At 42.3% G+C, this 20,150-nt stretch overlaps 1 protein-coding gene and 1 pseudogene across 2 annotated transcripts in view; both read left to right on the plus strand.

Annotated features, from left to right (window-relative positions):
- Window positions 1-20,150, plus strand: part of CDK14 (cyclin dependent kinase 14) — a 511,537-nt gene that overhangs the window by 411,153 nt on the left and 80,234 nt on the right. The window lies entirely within an intron of this gene.
- LOC308435608 (tubulin alpha-1A chain-like) lies at window positions 12,377-13,682 on the plus strand (annotated as a pseudogene). Its single transcript has one exon. The product of its transcript is annotated as a tubulin alpha-1A chain-like (transcript).

Here is a 20,150-nt window from a genome sequence, read left to right on the forward strand (position 1 = left end):
TCCAAAAAGCACACAGGCTTCTGGTGTGGTTAATGCCATCCTTCTGCTGGGCAGCTCATTAAGGAGAAAAACCCAGCAGCAGTTTCTGAAGCAGCCCAGAGCTCCCAGGGGCAGGTAGGCTGCCAGGAGAGGCCTTTCTTGAACTGTGCCCTGAACAGATTCCAACAGGGTGGTTCTGCCCCTGCCAACATGAAGTGGGCAATTGTATTCTTTGACTACTGTACCAATGGACCAAGCATGTTGTCTGGAAATATTATCTCACACTTCTGGGAGGCAGAAATCTGGGTGTCTCCAGTACATTCCTCTGCACCGAGTTAGAGAAGGCAGAAATCACATACAGACCTGGTTTTTCTCTCTTTGTTGTAAGGGCAGTCGCCTTGGTCAGTGGCAAAGTCCAGCCATTGTGAAAGTGGCATATTGGCAGCCTTAAGTCAATTAGCAATGAAAAAGGCATCATAGGAAGCCACCCTGTTTCCATGGCGGTAAAGGATTCCCTGTGTACTCATGAGCCGTGGGTGAAACAGAACGAGCCCAGGCCAGCCCTGGCTCGATCAGACATAATCCACTTTGCCTGGTTCAGAGTAGATACATTCAAAATTATGCATGAGGAAGGAATCACTGTCTGTTCTTAGTGAAGAGTTTTAAAAGAGATTATGTCAGGAAGCCTGGTAATAGCTCAAAGTTTGACTTGGCATTGCTAATACAGACATCAGCAGTAGCCACTGCTGCAACCATTATTAGACTGTATGCTTCAGGAGCTCAACTTCAACTTAATTTGAATTTACTTGATTGATATGTAAAGAGTCACGTGTAGTTTGTGGCTACCATATTCACCAATGGAACTGTAAATCTGTATCAGAAAGTACTTATTTATCAAATGTATACCAGGCTTATGCAAGCCTGGATATGATGCCTAAAAGACATTGCATTTTACACCTAGATGTCTAGAGATCTTTCTTGGTGCATATGTGTGTGTGTGTGTGTGTGTGTGTGTGTGTGTGTGTGTGTGTGTGTATGTGTGTGTGTGTGTGTGTGTGTGTGTGTGTGTACCAAGTATATATGCATATATAGTATATATCAAATATATATACTTAGATCATGTATACATATATAACAAGTGTATGTATATATGTAAGATGTATATACCTATAAACACTCTGAGAAGGCAGTAGCTCTAGAGTGCAGTAAATCTGCAGGGAAGGAATATCAAAGAAAATCAAGAAGACATCCCTCCCCTGCCTCTTCCTACTGCAGACACCACGCAGTTCCCTCCTAAGAGGCTCGCCTATTGCCAGTGTCTCTTCCTTCCTCTGTTGGGAACTGGTAGGGTTCGACGCACAGTTCTCTACCCTTTTTGAACTCCCTCAAGGACTCACCTCTCTGCTGTGCTCTGATCCCCTTGATCTCCCTTCACTCTGCTCAGAAAATATGGCAGAAGCCAGCTTCCTGCTTGCCACATAGGAAATGCTATAGAAGAGGGTTCTATTTTCCAAATAAACCACCCAAATCTCAGTGCACCCTCTGTACGTATCTATTCATATGGAAGCTTCAGAGTGCTGAAAACTGCCACTCTTTGAAATGTCACGCATAAGCAGAAACACGGATGCTTTAGAACTACATTATTTAGCAGCACCTATAATCCAGCCCTTTCCTTGCCACTTCATTGCATATTTTTCTGTTGATGAAGAAATGTTTGTGAATTTTCTGCCTCAGAATGATGAAGAATGTGGAGAGCGGTGGTTTTAAACAGCAATGTTTTCCTTTGTTTTCACTGGTTCCTACACCACCGTGATTGGCTGTGGTAAAATGAGGTGACCCTCCCCATTAGGGAACCTTCCCAATGGAATTTCTCAGGGCTCGTCTCCCACTTGCAAGGAGGGCACAGTGACTGAGATATCCATGCTGATGTGATGTCTGCCGTGTGTGCACGGTGGTTCTACACACCTAAGACTATGTAGTCAACAGCTGTGATTAACAGGAACCAACGGTGCACAGAGAAGGAGCTGGAAGACTGCACACATTTGGGGCATGAATGACAAGAAGCTTCCTGGAGCCGAGATCATCTTTGATGGCCTCCAGCCAAGTTCTGACCTTAGATCCTCCGGGAAACTTGTGACATTTGGAAGATCAGGAATCTCTCTGAGCTCTGTTGCTATAGACTAGACTGTAAATTACCCATTACCCTAACACAACAACACACTTAGTCTCCCACAAACCCTGGTCACCCCCCTTTGAGCTTCTCAGTGCTCCTTGCCCTCCCCATCGGTCCCTTTAACTTATTTCCAAGTAAATATTTTTTTCTTGAACGTGGGTGATACTTTTCTACAGGTCCCCAGGCAGCTAGAACGCCCTTCTGCCTTCCCCGGGGACTACACTGAGCTGCTTGAGCACCATTTTGTTTTGCTTGTAAATACTTGAGCAGAAACAAGATTCCGGTCTCCCCTATCAGCTTCTTCCTAAGAGTGATATGTTAACAAATAGCATTGTACATAATTAATGAAAAACTGTGATTTATCCTAAATCTTGAAACACATCTTCTAGACAGTTTTCCCAATTAGACTGAAAGAAACCCACAGACAAATTGCTGTTACCAAGTTCAAATGTCTAGTAGATTCCGCACCCCCATGGGGTTCTAAATGCACAGAAAGAATGGGTGACTTGCAGGTCCTGGGTGTCCACACTTGATCTGTCATTTCAGTGCTAAAACTGAAAGTAATTGTCTTTGTTTCAAACGTTGAAAAGGCGGAGGGCAGGTGGCTTATCTCTTGCAGCACGGAGAATGATGCCTGAGAGCACAGCTTTGCCGCCTCTCTCCCTGTCTCCGCTGTTGACCAAGCCTTTCTCTCCAGACACTGGGCCAAGCCCATACCCTTAGGCACAAATCCAGAAATCTATTTCTTTTATCTATCAGGCTAATGATTTTTATTAGTAGATTCTGTGTCTCTACCAACAGCAACAAGGTTTAAAATGTCTTATATACATATATTGCTTTCTGGTCTGCTCTTTTTGTTTTTGTTCTTGCTGAAGAGCATCTCTATATAATTTTCAGCATCTGACATTGGAGGAAGTCAGAACAGTCTCTCTGTCTCTCTGTCTCTCACTGTCTCTGTGTCTTTGTCTCTGCCTCTCTGCCCCCGCCCCTGTGTGTGTGTGTGTGTGTGAGAGAGAGAGAGAGAGAAAGAGAGAGAGAGAGAGGGAGGGAGGGAGGGAGGGAGGGAGGGAGGGAGGGAGAGAGAGATTGCTTATTCTGCACAGCAGGAAGAGAAAGACTGATGCCCGGCCCCCTCCTCGTTGCAATTGTCTTACTGACTATCTTTGTATATCTGTGTATGAAATCTTTGCTAGTCCTCAGCTGCATCTAATCCCCTAAGACTCAATATACAAACATCACGCCAAACAGAGAACTTCCCTTAAATTATTCAAATCTCCCCATAAGTGATTTCCCACTCTTCCTGAAGTGAAAAACATTTGATCATAAATTCAATTAAATCAGCCATCATCTTTGTGATGTTTGTCCAGATAAACCCTTTAGTGGCTAAACTAATAACTACACCAGCTGTGGGGCATGAGGGGGGAGGGGGAGAGAGGGGAGAGGTGAAAGAGAAAGGAGAGAAGGGGCAGAAAAGAGAGAAGCAGAGGGAAAAGAAAGTGAGAGAGAGAGAGAGAGAGAGAGAGAGAGAGAGAGAGAGGGAGAGAGGGAGAGAGAGAGAGAGAGAGAGAGAGAGAGAGAGAGAGAGAGAGAGAGAGAGAGAGAGAGGGAGGTCATGGCTGTGGAGAAGAATGAATTCTAAGTAAAAAGGAAGAGCGGATCTCCGTCTCTGTAAGCACTGTATTACACGTGGGCGTAAAAGCTGAGACTGTGGGGAAGGTTGTGCGTGTGGCTTTAGACTCATTTGTGTTATGCACGCATTTGGAGTTGAGTTCCCACTTACTGAGTTTTAGATTACTTTGTAGATGTTGGTAACAGCTGTAAATCTACATGACGCACCCTCCCTCCTCTTCTGCACACTGTCCTTCATATTTCAAAGGCGGAAGGGCTGTCGGCATGCTTACAGGTTTCTTAAGGAAATGCCATGGGATTATACGGCTGCTTATGTCTTCTCATACATGTATATTGTTCTTAAAAGCTTGAGGACATGCAGATCCAACGACACACACACACACACACACACACACACACACACACACACACACACACTTTTCCCTTTCTTACCTTTACAAATGATTTCAATTAAAGCCCACCTGAACCTTCCACATGTGCTTATTCCCACAGCCTGTAGAGGGCAGCAGTCCCTGATCAAACAACAAAACACTTCAGGGCAGCTCCCTAAAATGTGAGGTAAATAGCTATCTTCCCCCCCACCCAACAAAATGGTTAGAATTTCTCCGGTATAGAACCCACATATCTGCTTGCTTAGATTGTCTGCCCTTGTCAATAAATTAAACGTCAGTGGATAATGAATGGTTTTAGGAATGGGCTCAGCTACTTTGGAGGCTACTTAATCAACAGAGTTGATTTTTCTATCCTAAGACTCCCACCTTTCTTTCTTTGAGGTTGTAACTACCAAAAGAAACCCACTGTCTCCTCAGTAAATGAGAAAGGGTTCTCTCGATTGTGGACTTTAGCCTAAAACAGGGCCTCTTCCTTTGTCAGACCCCACATCTGTAGGGTGATTTCATGACCCAGAGCTATATTTTTTGCTAGTATACACATTCTTTGTTTTCTTAACCCAGGGTTCGCTGTTCATCTAAAGAGCCAGTGTGTGACAGTGCTGAAACCATCCAGTTCCTTTGAGGATATTTAGAAATTTCTAGAAGTTTTGAAAGAACTAGTGTGGGTTACCCAGTAGCTCCCATGTGCAACTGATAAAGATCCTGTATGGCTTCATTGTCAGATCCTTGCCATTAGCCTCCTGTCGCTACTGGATTTAAATATTAAATATGGTTGCTGCCGTTGATCTGAGAATTTTGTGAGATTTAACAGTTGTTAATTTCGATATGTATGTGTAGCCAGTGGCTACTACATTTGGCCACGTAATTGGCCACAACATAATGTCTGAATAGCTCATAGCAAAAGTTTAGCAGAAAATATTAAGGCGGTGGATTACATTTTTCTGTTAGGAGACGACTGCCCAGGTTTTTATCCTCACACTTAGGTCTCCTGTAGCTGCAGACTTAAATCCAAATCCCTGACTCTGTCCCAGGATTTAGTTTCTCTCGGAACATCTGAGAGGTTTTCATATTTCAAATTCTTCAATTTTCTTGAATATCGGATGTCTTTCTCATGAGTATCTGGAATGGAGTTTCAGAGCGTGTACTCTGGCCACACTGATTTTGTGGGAGCCGGCCGATTTGCCATGTAAGCTTTATCACCTAGATTTGTCCAAATCTCCAAAGATAAATACAGAACTTAGAGAATAGCAAAATGTGCATAGGAGCTTGACAACACAATAACATATTTCATGTTGGTTGTGTATTTATGTGTGAAAATAGATAATTACAGTGACTACACATAAGTCCTGTGTTATATGATTCTGATATAATCTCACTATTCTGTTGGAAATTTCCATGTGAGTTCCTGAGTAATCTTGTCACATTTCCTTCTTTCCCATTTTAAAAGTGCCATACCTTTACAAAGACGTGCTGAGGGCGCACCTCTTCAGTTGTGCTGATACTGTTGGCTTTAAGACACAGATAGACCTTTAAGGCTATGGCATATGGCCTGCCACCTTAAGATATGCCTGAAAGGGTGGGCCTGCCTTCAGTCACTGCCTCAGCTTATTCTGTGCTCCCACTTTTTGTAGGCCGGGTACCCTCAGTTTTACAGCCCCCTCCACATGAGAGAGCTGCAAGATTGATGGGTAGTGAGATTCTTGTTTAGTAAAACCCGAGTATCCCCTTATACAAGGCGTGGCCAAGGGAGGTAAGGAGCTATAGGACATGCATGGTTTCATAGTAATGGCCTTTCACATGGCCTTCCCTCTGCAAAGCCAGATACCTGCAGTTTAAAGATTGGTAGGTTCTCTGTTCATAAACATCGAAGTTATCTGCAGAAGAAAATCATTCTGTGTCTCTATGACGGAGCAGCCACCTCGGTGTTGCCAGTACTTTGGGCAACTTGATATTAATAATGCAGTCAGATGAAGGTCGATATGGAAAAAAATACACCTTCATAGACAAAGATTTGAAGCCAGCAAGACCCAGGCACCAATTCTTCCTGCTTCTTTGTAGGGTAAGGTTAGAATAGGTATGTCACCAAAGTGTACACCTTAAATTATGCAGACTCCTCTTAATGCCTACTCTGCCCTGGTGGGATGGTTTTTATTGTTCTAAGAGTGGATGTTTAAAAAAAAACATTTCTTACACAGAATACTTAACTCTATTCATTTTTTTATTGTTTGAGAATTTCGTGCATGTACACAATGTGTTTTGACGAAATCTCCTTCCCTTTGCCTCCCCTTCAGATTCTCCCGATCCCACCAGTTTTCTGTCCCAATGTGATGTGATCTTTCATCTGCTAATGTCAAATGTATTTTACATACATTTATCCCTGAACTTAGTTCTCCCAATTTTGTTGCTTTAAATTTGTATTGCATGCTAGTGTGTGTATGTGTGTATGCGTGTGTAGTGTGTGTAGTGTGTGTGTATGTGTGTGTGTGTGTGTGTGTGTGTGTGTGTGTGTGTGTGTGTGTTTGCTTGCTCATGCGCATGCTTGGGTATACATGCAGAAGTCAGAAAATAACTTGTGGGAACTAGTTTTCTTGGAACATCTGAGTCTTAAGGACAGAGCTTAGGTCACCAGCAGGCAACTTTATCTGCTGAACCGTCTTGCTAGTCCTCTGGATCTTTAATGTCATCTGGGAGTTGCTGCGTTGTGTGAGTGTGTGTGTGTGTGTCTGTGTGTGTTTAATCTGTATTAATTGTTAATTGTCCCATGAGTTGGCTCTTACCACATTTTTTCCTAGGAAGTATTATGGTTTAGCAGAGATTACAGCTCCGGAGTACTTGTCTCGTCTTACACGGTTAGAAGAGCGCAGGCCTACAGTTCTGAGACCCACACTGCTTTGCTGGTGATGTGAGTGACGCTGCCCCGTGTAACCCGTACCCCACAGCACAAGGGATGCCTTGTCTGAAGCAGCTCACTTCCTTCGGAAAGCAACTTTCAAATGCTTTCCTCACACACATACCCCGGGCCCCTTTTATGTATTTTATTTTTGCCTTCAATTATTTTATAGCCTCAAGAACAGATTTCTAATGAATTTCTCATTTACCCTGTTTGATATGGCAGGGCTAAGACACATAAGACCTTTCTGTGAGTTCAGAATATAAGACAGTGTATTCGCAATGGCCAGAATATAAGATTTTTAATGAAGTGGCTTTTAAAAGAAATTGTACTTTCTCGGACTTACCTGGCCAAGAAGGTAAAATAATGAGGGAGGTGGTTTCCCAGGGTGAGGCTTACCTAGTGCACCCTGCACATTCTCCACATTCAGAAAGCTCAACTGCATAGCCCTTGGTAGTCGGCGACTGAGTCCTGTTTTCCTCCAGAGGAGCAGAATGAACTTTCTTTGTTTCCCATGCTTTCTGTTAAACTACTTTTTTGTTTTGTTTTGCTTTTAGAACCATTGCCAGGACTATAGCTCTTCCTAAAAAAAAAAAAAAAAAAATCACCAATCCTAGAGAGGTGATGGAGAATGAGGTCCGTTTAGTTACTGTATGTGTCCCTACTGTGCCTGGCCCTACCGTGTGTGTGTGTGTGTGTGTGTGTGTGTGTGTGTCCCTGGAAAATAGTAAATCACATACACGCCCCAGTAAGGAAATACATTGGGGCGATGACTGTACCCTGGCACACTTAGTTCAGTATTGTTATCACTGTCTGCGTGGGCTTAAGAATATTCAACAAGGTTTCTGTTCTCCTAGATGTGACCTTCTAGAGCAGTGGTCCTCAATCTATGGGTCAACATACCATGGGGCTGGAGTATCAGATATCACACATATCAGATATTTACATCACGGTTCATGACAGTAGCAAACTTACAGTCACAAAATAGGAATGAGATACTCGTAATGGCTTCAGGGAGTCACCATACTGTGAGAACGGTAGGAAAGGTTGGCAGGAAGGTTGAGATCTCCTGAGCTAGAGTGGAACAGTAATAAAATAAGGTGATTTAGGAAAGCGATTGATACATGAGGTCAAGCAAACAGACAGTGTAATTAAATGGAAGCCCACGCACCGACCGCCATGCAAAGGCACCAGTAACAGAGCCTCTGGGTATATTGGTTGGAGGAAAGGGTGATGACCACAGTACGGGAAGGGACATGACAAGGGAACACTGCTCAGTGGACACAGAGAGAAGACAAGGAATGGCCTCGAGGATTTCAGTTAATCATTGGGAAGTCTGCCAAGTTTTTGTTTAGTAATGTGGCTCTTTAATGTTTCTCTTAAAGAAGTAACTAAGTGCTGTTTTGTAGATCAACATTTTACAAAAGACTGGGCCCTGAACTGTTATGATTGCTCACCAGGTAAAGATGTCTGTGGCCAAGATCCGTCCTGGAACCCACGTGGTGGAACGAGACAGCTGACTCTTAAAAGTTGTTTGCTGACCCCTTCATACCAAATAAATAAATACCTACATACTAACCTAACCAAGATTAAAGAGGATAGAAACATAGTCTTAAAATTCCCTGACTAATGAGCCCAGTCAAATACTCTACAGCACTGTTAGGATACTATGTATGAAAGTGCAAAGGTTTCTAAAAATAAGAAATGTTATACACACTAACAGTACTATTGTAATGTTTTCGAACTAAGACTAAAATGTAACTTACAGGATAAAGATAAGGAGTGGAATTTGGAGGGATTTAGTTTATAACTTGTAAAAATTATTTTTATTCTTGTCATTCATAAGGAGAGTGTCTTTTAAAACTATTATAGTAGTTTGTTCAGGAGGATGATGTGGTTTGTGAAATAAATGTTAGAAATGGCCGGTCAATAGTGTGACTTTATTACTACTACTGATTTGGACGTGTGCAGATGGCTACTTTAGGAGCTATGTGTATACACACAGACACACACACACACACACACACACACACACAGACACACACTGTGACGGGGGTGGGCAACACAAAGACAGAGACAGAGAGATAGAGACAGACAGCGATATATTTGTTCATAGTTTACAATGGCCACAAATCTTTCATAATTATCAAGAAGATCCACAGCTTTCATGGAGGCTCCCAGTGAGCCCACAAATCTGATTTTCTCACCTGCCACTGTCTCTCCACATCATGCCAAGGGTTGGTTTTGGTGACCAGTACTGTTTAGTGGAAGTTGACTGAATATTCTAACCTTAGGCTACAAAGAATTGTTTCTCCCTTGGACTCTATCTCTCCTCACTGTCTCTGGAAGATCCAGCTGCTATGTCACAGGGCCAGACCTGCAGAGAGGCCCTAAGAAGGACCAAGGTTTCTGACAAATTATGTTTCAGAATTCGGAGAGTTAGTAATATGTCCCACGCAACCGTCTCGCCTGCAAGAACGACGCGGCACCCGAAATAGAATCCTTCTGCGGTAAACTTTATTATCCTCGAGAACCAGCACTTGTTACATGTGACGAAAAAGATGAAGAAGACCAAGAAATCCAAGAAGACGAACAGGACGAACAAGACGAACGAGATCCACGAGACGAACGAAACCAACGAGAGGGCGAGAGAGAGAAACTATCTAGCCCGTCCCCTTATAAAGGGATCAGTCCTTGCCTTGGACGCGGAGCCCCCTGATTGGTTGAAACTCATCAGGCCCTATGACGCCACGGAAGAGGCAGAGCTCAAGGAGTGGAAAGTTACCCAGCACGTGCGCACACGGCTTGTTTACTGCTAACTCCAGCCGGATGTCGGCGCCATCTTGTAATGGAGAATGTGCAGGCGGCGCCCCACAGTAATACTTGTGACATTGTTAAATAATACTGAGTGGCAATGGGGAGAGCTTACTGGCCAGTGTCAGAAGGGCACACATGCTCAAAGGGACATTACCTGTGGATATCTACTCTTGTGGCTTGAAGTTTCTAGACAGGAAGTAAAAGGCAGGGAAGAAAACCTAACTGTGGACTTATGTCTAACTTCCAGTTGTTTAAGAAAACATATTAAAATTGAGATTGTGGAAAACTGAAAGATACATAGTTATTTTAAAACACAAAAACTAAAATTTATCTATGTGTTCTGACCTTACAGAAGTAAATATATCTAAATAATAATAATAACAACAACAAAAATAATAATAATAATAATGATAATAACTATTCCTGGGTTAAGATCAGCAAGGGATCTTCATTTTCTTTGATAAGCTTCAGTGTTTTCTAAATGTTTTAATGACCAGACCTTTGATATTATGATAGAGAATTTACACACTAAGGTGTTAGAAAGTCCTTTGGGTGGTGTCAGGAGTAGGCAGCAGCCTCTGAGCTTCCGCGTGCTTTGTGCCTGATGCTGAGGTGTGACCAGGCTCTTTCTCTGTAAGCCTCAGCTCCTTCATCTGCAAAGTGAAGTAACCCCACAGCAGGGGGTTGCAAAGGTGTAGGAAATGGTGCATGGGAAAGGTCTCTAGCACATGGTAAATGCTTAATAAACATTTCCCATACTCTGCCTTTATGTGTTGTGAAACAGAAGAAAGGCTCCGTACCCTACCTGGCTGTGTGTTCTGTGATAGTGCAGTGAGACCTGACAGCCACATAGGAAGTTCACTCTCTACAGTTGGAAGGCACTGTTCTCAGAAAGTTGGATAATAGAGTTCTTGTGGGGACAATGCATTATTTTTATAGTATTTAATTTTATATATTCTTATTTTTGTATTTTTAGTGTGTTGTGGCACACACACACACACACACACACACACACACACACACACACATATGCACACATACACACAGAAGCCAAAAGAAGGCATCAGATTCCCCAGAGCTGGAAATACAAGGGGTTGTAAGGCCCTTGAGGAAAACAGTCTTAGAACAAATATATCTTTAGATATAAATGAGGTTCCTCCTTATTATCAAAGACTGTCACCTACTTTCAAATCCTACAGGCAATGCCATAAGATGATGAACCTGAAGTCTGCTTCCCCAGCAAATAAATTATAACCTGATTTTTTTTCTTTAAGTAGGACCCATGTTTTTGATGATGCTTTCGATTCCTTCCCTTTTAATGCCTTCCCCAAACTAGGTGACATTGTTTAAGGGGTAGTGACACTGTCTTCGGTGTAACCATAAAATACCAATGTATTTTTGCCTTAAAGGTTTTCAATTCTGTAGCTTTCTTACTGTCTTGGGCCATGTTGGGTCTTGAAGGGAATAAACATTGAGGATTTAGTCAGATGCTAACGACTCTCTCCTCTTGTTATCATACTCCAAGATTCACCAACGTGCACATAAGTGTACCATGCTTACTTTAAGGCTGGTAGCAGAGCATGCCTCCTGCAGCCATCAGACTGTGGCTGGCGATTTCCTGTCACTCCATTTGGTTTAAGCCTGTAAAAGACATTAAGTGAGAAATCTGATACATTTGTTAGAGCGTTCATTGTATTTTGCTGAGTTGTATTTTCAATTCTCAGCTAAAGGTTTATTGAGAACATATACTTTGAAGAGGTTTTGTTCAGGATTAGAGAGTTTTTTTTTTTTTTTTTTTCCCCTTCTCTTTGGGTGAGATGATGTCCCACAAAATGGTGCTTTTCAGGAGCTATTATGAGCCCTGTTTACAGCGTGAGGACCTGCTGTTCCATTCTGGTGAGGCCGGTTTCTGCCTTCAGAATCGTCCTCTGCTGGTGAGATTTGTGACTTCCAGAACTTCAGAAGCAGCATCCATTGCGGTGTATTCTGTCATACGGTTTCTGCAAGCCTCTTATGGTGAAAATGCTCCTGCTGACCTTGTCACTTGAGCTAAATATTTATAGCTGTTCTATTTGAAACAGAAACCATTTCTGAAGTTCAGTATGGATACACTTTTTTTTTTTTTCACAAATGAAGATTGGGGTTTGAATTCTCAGTTCTATCTCTTATCATAAGAAATAAGAATTACCCACTTCAGATGAAATGTGCTTTAATCCACCACTTGAATGCACAAAAACTGGCTAATCATGTGTAAATACCCAGCACATCATATTGTTTAACATGCAATGGCATTTTAATTTGCTTTAAGGACTTGTGAACCAGGTAAAATAATAAGACATCTATGGGGGCAAGTGAAAGGTAGGGAAGTGTCAGTCCTCTCAGTAACTGTGAAGTAGAGAAGTCTGGCAGTCAGTTCCACACTGATCTGTATCCAGGTGATGGGAAGGTTATGAGTCCCTTGTCACCTTGAGGTAACAGCAGAATTGAGGTAACCATATGGGGTTGGGCCCTGTAGCTATAAAGGTCTACTGTTCATGTCTCCATGTAGAGGTGGTGGATGGCCAGGTGTCAAGTGACAAGACCATTGGGGGAGGAGATGACTCCTTCAACACCTTCTTCAGTGAGACAGGAACTGACAAGCATGTGCCCCACACACCAGTGTTTATAGATCTGGAACCTACAGTTATTGATGAAGTTCTCACTGGCACCTACCGCCAGCTCTTCCACCCTGAGCAGCTCATCCCAGGCAAGGAAGATGCTGCCAATAACTATGCCTTTGACCACTGCACCATTGGCAAGGAGATCATTGACCTTGTCTTAGACAGAATTCGAAAGCTGTCCGACCAGTGCACAGGTCTCCAGGGCTTGTTGGTTTTCCACAGCTTTGGCAGGGGAACTGGCTCTGGGTTCACCTCCGTGCTGATGGAGTGGCTCTCTGTTGGTTACAGAAAGAAGTCCAAGCTGGAGTTCTCCATTTACCCAGCCACACAGGTTTCCACTGCTATGGCTGAGCCCTACAAGTCCATCCTCACCACCAGAACACTCTGATTGTGCCTTCATGGTAGACAGTGAGGCCGTCTATGACATCTGTCTTAGAAACCTCGACATTGAGCACCCAACCTACACTAACCTAAACAGGTTGATAGGTCAGATTGTGTCTTCCATCACTGCTTTCCTCAGATTTGATGGGGCCCTAAATGTTGATCTGACAGAATTCCAGACCACCCTGGTGCCCTATCCTCACTTCCCTCTGGCTACTTATGCCCCTGTCATCTCTGCTGAGAAAGCCTACCATGAGCAGCTCTCTATAGCAGAGATCACCAGTGCCTGCATTGAGCCAGCCAACCAGACGGTGATATGTGGTCCTCACCATGGTAAACACATGGCTTTCTGCCTGCTGTACCATGGTGATATGGTTCCCAAAGATGTCAATGCTGCCATTGCCACCATCAAGACCAAGCACAACATCCATTTTGTGGACTGGTATCCCACTGGCTTCAAGGTTGGCATTAATTACCAGCCTCCCACTGTGGTATCTCGTGGTGACCTGGCCAAGGTCCAGAGAGCTGTGTGCATGCTGAGCAACAGCACAGCCATTGCTGAGGCCTGGGCTCACCTAGATCACAAGTTTGATCTGATGTATGCCAAGCATGCCTTTGTGCACTGGTATGTGGGTGAGGGTATGGAGGAGGGGGAGTTGTCTGAGGCTCATGAGGACATGGCTGCCCTAGAGAAGGATTATGAGGAGGTTGGTGTGGACTCTGTGGAAGGCGAGGGTGAGGAAGAAGGAGAGGAATACTAAAATGTTACTAGGTGCTGCTTTCACAGGGGTGTTTATTCTGTTCCAGCATAGAAAGTTGTATTCTGATAATTTGTTTGTGGCAGTGTGTGCTTTCATACAGTTGCTAACTTATGCTTTAGATATAAATGATTTGTCAGAGACTAAAAATGACTACTTCACTTATGGGTTTTAAATAAAATACTCCCTGTTTAAAAGAAATGGATTCCCTACAAAATCAATGTAAGAAAGTAGTTAATAGGTGATTATCATAAGTGGGTGGACCAATGTGACCAACTTTTGTGGTAGCTAAGTAAAAATAACCTTAAGTACAAAAGGGCTCTTACTTAATATGACATGAAGCTTCTGATTTTCACAATGAATACTTATTTTAACATTGATCACATCAGTGGCCTTCTGAAATGTAACTGTGAAAATCGTTCTATACTTGTTCTAGGGAAAGAATAGTATAACTATGTCGTAGGATCACCAATTTTCGATTCCGTAGTGAACTTAAGCATTTGAAGACCTCCACCTTTTTTTCCAGGCAGGGGTTGGGATCAAGACTATAGATTTTGGAATAAAGTTAATATTTCCCTTTGTCCAACTCACCAATCGGCAGTCTAGCACAGCGTTAGGGATGCTAGCAGGGGTGTTTTGGAAATTTTTGATTCATGCAGATCCTGCTGATGGATCTTCAGCACGTTCTCTACACTTCCTCCAGATGGAGCAGAGTTCATGGGCCACCGTGTGCCAAGAAGGGCCACATCTGGAGATTATGCCCAGCGTTTGAACTTACCTAACTTTGTCTTGTCCATGTTAAGAATAGATTCTTCCTGTTTTTAGACTGACTTTCCATTTTTAAATGTACGACAATAACAGTATTAACATTATGGAAAGAATATCTTTATAGCAATGGAAATCACAATTAAAGGAAAAGAGAAAGTAGGGAAATATGTCTTTAAGAACTTAATATTAACATATCATTGTTTTTATTTTTCCTTTCTTCTCACCCTCCCTCCTTTCTATTTTCTTTTCCTTCCTTTCTTCCTTCTTCCTTCCTTCCTTTTTTCTCTATCTTTCTTTCCTTCTTTCTTTCTTTTACTCTTTCACTTTCCCATCCTTTCTTTTTTGACACACTGAGTTTAAGTAAGATTGCTTACATGAGTTGGGAATAAGTGTGTATCAACAGAGCATAGAGAACTAAGCAGTGTCTACATCATGGATTCAAAATGACCCCACCCACTCCCCGACCCAGCAACCATAACCATTAACTTTAATAGCTACCCTAGCCTGGATAAGGCCTCATCCATGAAAGAACATTGACTGGCCCACCTGTGTAGCTGTCCTGCAGGTAGCAATGAGATCATGAGGTCAATGGTTATGTCATGTATGGGAAGCAGTGTCGTGCAGCACCTCTCCATGATCCTGTCTGATCTGAATAGTCCTTTGATCATCTGAGTCAATAAAACAATATTGATAAAAGCAGTTTATGGATTATAGAGCTTCCTGCAAGTAACATTATCACTATAGACATTCATAGTAAAGAGAACTAGTCTTTACAAGGGCAAGTGTTTTCAAAGAGATTGTCATGGTTTTCTGTGCACCAAAACCTAATTTACTCATGGAAACTATTATGTCAAGGATTCATGTTTACCTTTATGGGAGGAATCTTACTATATTTTGCTAAAACCAGAGAATCAGCAAAGGACTGTGTTCTCTGTGCTGAACAGCCCTGTGTTTTTGCTATTTTCTAAGATGAAGACCCTTTCTGAGAACTGGGAGGAGACTTAGAAGGATGGTTTGCTCTAACAGAAGCTCTGATAAGAAGCAGCCCCTGGAGCACTTTGCTTCTGATATTCAAACAAGATGGAGGGCTACAGCCATAGTGTGTCTGGTGCTGTCAAGAGCAGGGATTGATCTCTATGGTTGGTGTGGGGCTACTTCACAAATCATGGGAGCAGTTTTAGGAGGTCAGATGTTAAACATGGCGGCCACTATCTATGTTGGCATCTGTCACATCAGCCTGCACGCTGTCAATTGAGAAGATGCATGTACTGTAGTATGCTCTGTAGAGAGTATGTAGTATGTTCCTTGTGGGGACACACCCCTTCCCATTACTCCATGTAGTTATGCAATGTATGAAACAAAGCATGGTAACTGTAATTGTGCCTCAGACAAAGGCTCATAGTTTATGGACTTCTATCTCAAAACTGTTTGAGAGTCAAGTGAGGAAGGGTCTAGAACTTTCAGTTCTGTTCCATGCCATCTCAAACTGAATGCTGCCATTAGTATATTATGCCCAGTAAAGCTCTACTCACCATATCCACCTTTCATGAGCAGAAGCATTCAAAGATTCCAGTGAGGATTTATGTATTACATGTTTTTATTATGCAAATAATTATAAATGAATGTCACACATTAGACTATCACACATAATTACAAGGAACATCATACATTGCAATATATTACACATATTTACAAGTCAACTCTAGAGAACAAAATAGAACTGTGCTTAGTCATTCTGTAAGTAGATCTATCACAAGTTTGGAGGAAATAGGCAAACAAACAACAACAAAAGAGGAACTGACTTCAATCCCTACTGGAAAAGTAAAGAAAGAAGAAGAAAAATAATATTCCTCCAGGGATCTTTATTTTGAAGAAGTATCTAAAGAACAGAAGTTTGGTGGTGGTGATGGCAGTTTAAAAATGAATGTTTATTTTGTCTTTTTTAATACATTTTTGCATATTACTACACTGTTACTATCTTCAGACACACCAGAAGAGGCCATCGGATCCCATTATAGATAGTTATGAGCCATCAGGTGGTTGCTGGGAATTGAACTCAGGACTTTAACAGTCAGTGCTCCAAAACACTGAGCCGCCTCTCCAGCCACCAAATTGTTATTTTTTAAAAGTTCATTTTTCTCAGATTCAGTTGAATGTCTATAGATATAATCAGTCCAGATCAAACATTGAGGCATCTCGCAAGTGCCTTGTCTCTCCTCCCAGGAGCCCTGCCCTATAGGCTGGGCCCTCTTCCCCTGGCCATGAGCGGCTGCTTCCTCTTCTTCATCTGTCTTTGTATCCTTTCTCTCTTCTCAACCTTGGCAGTCTTCTTTAGTCTGTGGAGGGTTCTGGAGTTGTCTTGCTCTGTTTTCAAGAAGGTGCAGTTTCTGTTTGCTTTGCAGCAGATGGGTGCAGAGATGGATGGAGAGAAACAGGAGGTGCTGTTGGATCTGTTCCTGGGAGGCAGAGGGGTTTTACAGGCTGCTCCTGGCAGTGCTAACCCTAGTACATTTACCTCATAGTCACATTGTGCCCAGGATTCCAGGCTATGTGGTGTTATGGCTGCAGCAGAGCTGTCTGTGCCACCTTCTCTGCTTATAAAGTATCAAGTAAAGAGAGAGAATGGGAATGGCAGGGTGCCTTAGGAGGAACTCAGAACATTCACTGTGGTTTTAGACCTCAAAGTTGCAGGGTTTTCAATGCATTCAGAAGTGTTTGCTTCAAAGTTACTCATCATCCAAGGTTCTGTTCACACACACTTAAGCTCCAAATTCCTGAGATTCCCCGCCCCCCCCCCCAAGAATTTCAATAAACAGCAGTGTCGAAAAAAGAGAAGAAAATGTCTTGGTCAGAGAGGTACCTCAGTGGTTAAAGACTCTTGCAACCAAGGCTAATGAATGATCTGAGTTTGATCCTGGGGCCTAGAGATCTGACTCCTATTTTGCCAAGCTAGTCCTGAACTCACAGAGTTTTACTTGCTTCTGGGATTATAAGTATGTACCACTACATCTAGCTTGTTTTTAAAATGTAGCTCAGGCTGGAATTATGGAAAAATGTAGCTCAGGCTAGCTTAATCCTCCTGCCTCTGCCTTTAATGTAGCCTATCCCCATGGGCATGTGTCATCAGAACACAGCAAGAATTCTTAATTATAAAAAAGTAAGTTTTATGAAATAGTTTTTATATGAAATAAAATTTGCCAAATATTTTTTGTGGCCAGTGTGCTCTTTTTTTTCTTCTGTTCACAATCCCCTTTTGTAAAAAGAGGAGAGTCTGGTAATGAATTAAGCACATATTTAATACTTTCTGTGCCAGGTGATCTATGTAATTTAATATCTGCATAGTTTTAAGTTTGTATAACCTGAAAAATTGTAATGAGTCTTGGTGTTACTTCAAGAATAGATGAGGGATTATAATCCCATGGGAGAAAAAAAAATAAATCTAGTTTCATCATCTTTTAAAAGTTTTGAAAGATCTTAAACATCCAAGGAAATAATGGCACTGTCTTTAAAATTTAAAAAGAGAATTAAAAGTTGCCACTAATCTAGGGACGTGCACCTAAACATTTTATATAAGACTAAAACAGAACTCAGAAGACATCAGATTTTCAAATTCAATTTGAAAGAAGGCAGGAAGGTAAAAGGGGGAGATGAAATGGGAATGCACAGGTGCCCTGGCGGTGGCAGTTCCAAATGCATCAATACTGTAAACAAATGTGAACAGACTCAACTGTCTTATTAAGACACAGGGATTGCCTGGGTGCATGAAATTAAAGGCAGCTCTGTACTATATATGAAAGAGAAGGCAGGTCACACAAGGTGTCAGAGAAATACTAAACCAACGGCATGGGCCGTCATTAAAGTAAAGGAAGAAAAACATGAACTTTAGCTTAGCGTGTCTTATTAAATGTAGAAAAGATGATATGAGGGTGAAAGTCCTACTTCAGGGGGAAGATATAACATTTCCAGAATGTTAGGCGTCTAATGCCGCCTTGCACAGTATAAAATACTCGTGGGTTTATATGGAAGACACAACGAGTACGTCATCATAACAGGAGATGGAGAGCCGCAGTCCCAGCACTGGCGCGTTCGTCTTCCTTATCTGATGCTTCCCAGTGTCTGACCATCCCACACAGCTCAGGTGGACCCGGAAGAGTGGATCTAGCAACCACCCAAACCGTGCCACTAAAAATCTATGGGGAAAATAACGGGTAAAAAAGGTGGTTCCTTTCTTGAGATACACGTGAGCAATACAAACAAAACAATACAAACAAGAATTTTATTTATGAGTTAACCTTTGTGCATAAACCTAGTGTCATAACTAAAGATTTGTTTCATAGATAGTATTAAAAGTTTCGTTAACGTAGATGGGAAATATGAGGTTGTCTTCTGTCGGTGAACCCCTTACATTTAGGTACAACTCATTTTAATCCAAATGCAGCAGTCTACAAAACAAAAAAAAAAAGACACAACTGTAAATGCTGACAGTTCCTCAAAACAGTAAGTCGTGCTTCAAGTGCTACACAGAGCTCGTCTTAAGTGGCAGGGCTGTGGACACGTGATTTATCCATATTATTTCTTAGACGAGGAAAGTAAGATTAGGAAAAAATAAGTTAAGCCAGACATGGTAGTTTATATCTCGTGCAACCCCAGCTCTTCAGGAAGCTGAGGCAGGAGGATGACCATGAGTCCAAAACCTAGCCTGACTATACAGTGAATGATGAACCTGACTTGACTGAAAATGAGATCTTATTTCAAAGAAACCAAAAAGAGAAAGAAGTGGCATTCATGGCTCTGTATTTCACGTGTTCACATGTTTATTATCATGAGTAAACTGGCATACCAAATATTGTAATCACCAGTTTCTTTCTGCATATAAAATACAGTGACAGAGTTCGGGGTGATTGGCAGCACCCTTTCTTCTTTAAATGATCGATATTTATTTAATGTGTACAAGATTGTGTCAGGTCCCAAACTCAGATCTGATCCCAATCTGGCTCGAATGCTCTACTTTATCAAATGATATAGAATTGATAGGAACGGGGTGGTCACTGTGTAATTTATTAACATTACTTTAGGAGTAATTGTGCCTTTACTGAGAAGTCTGTCTATTCAAACTTGACTTCTGGAACCTTTTAATGGCAAGTTTGTAAGCACGAAAGGTCTTGGGACAGGAAGGTATAGTGTTGGTGACCTAGACCCCTCTGTAAGGGTGAGAAGAAGGGCTTTGAAAACGACTCCAACAGAAGAAGTCTCTCAGCCAAAGACAGTCAAAATCAGTCCATAAATCTGTCCGTAAATGAAGAAAACAAACAAATGAGGCCGACATCATTGCAGCAGTGGGTCCATCCATTCAGGACACCTTCTGACGGGATGATGTAAAGAGGTCCCCTGGGCCGGTCAGAGCTCCGCCTTGGTGTCTCTGCCTGAGCGTACCAACTCCTTTCCCCTTTCCCAGCTCCCTCCTAGCAGCTTCATCTTCCCACTGCAGAAATCCTGCAATGTGGCTGACACTAATGGCATTCTCAGAACCTTCAAGGCTTTGTAAAGTACTTTCAGAGCAGCCTGGCCCCGAGCCCCGTCTGGCTTCCTCCTCGGAGAGCTGGTGCAGTTAGCACTGCTTGCAGAAACACAGAGATGCGTGGCTAAAAACCTTTGGAGATCTCAGATCGCTTCAGTGAGCATTCCACCGCCGTCCTCTTCCAA

Source organism: Micromys minutus (assembly GCF_963924665.1).
Source record: "Micromys minutus genome assembly, chromosome: 23".
NCBI classification, from domain to species: domain Eukaryota; kingdom Metazoa; phylum Chordata; class Mammalia; order Rodentia; family Muridae; genus Micromys; species Micromys minutus.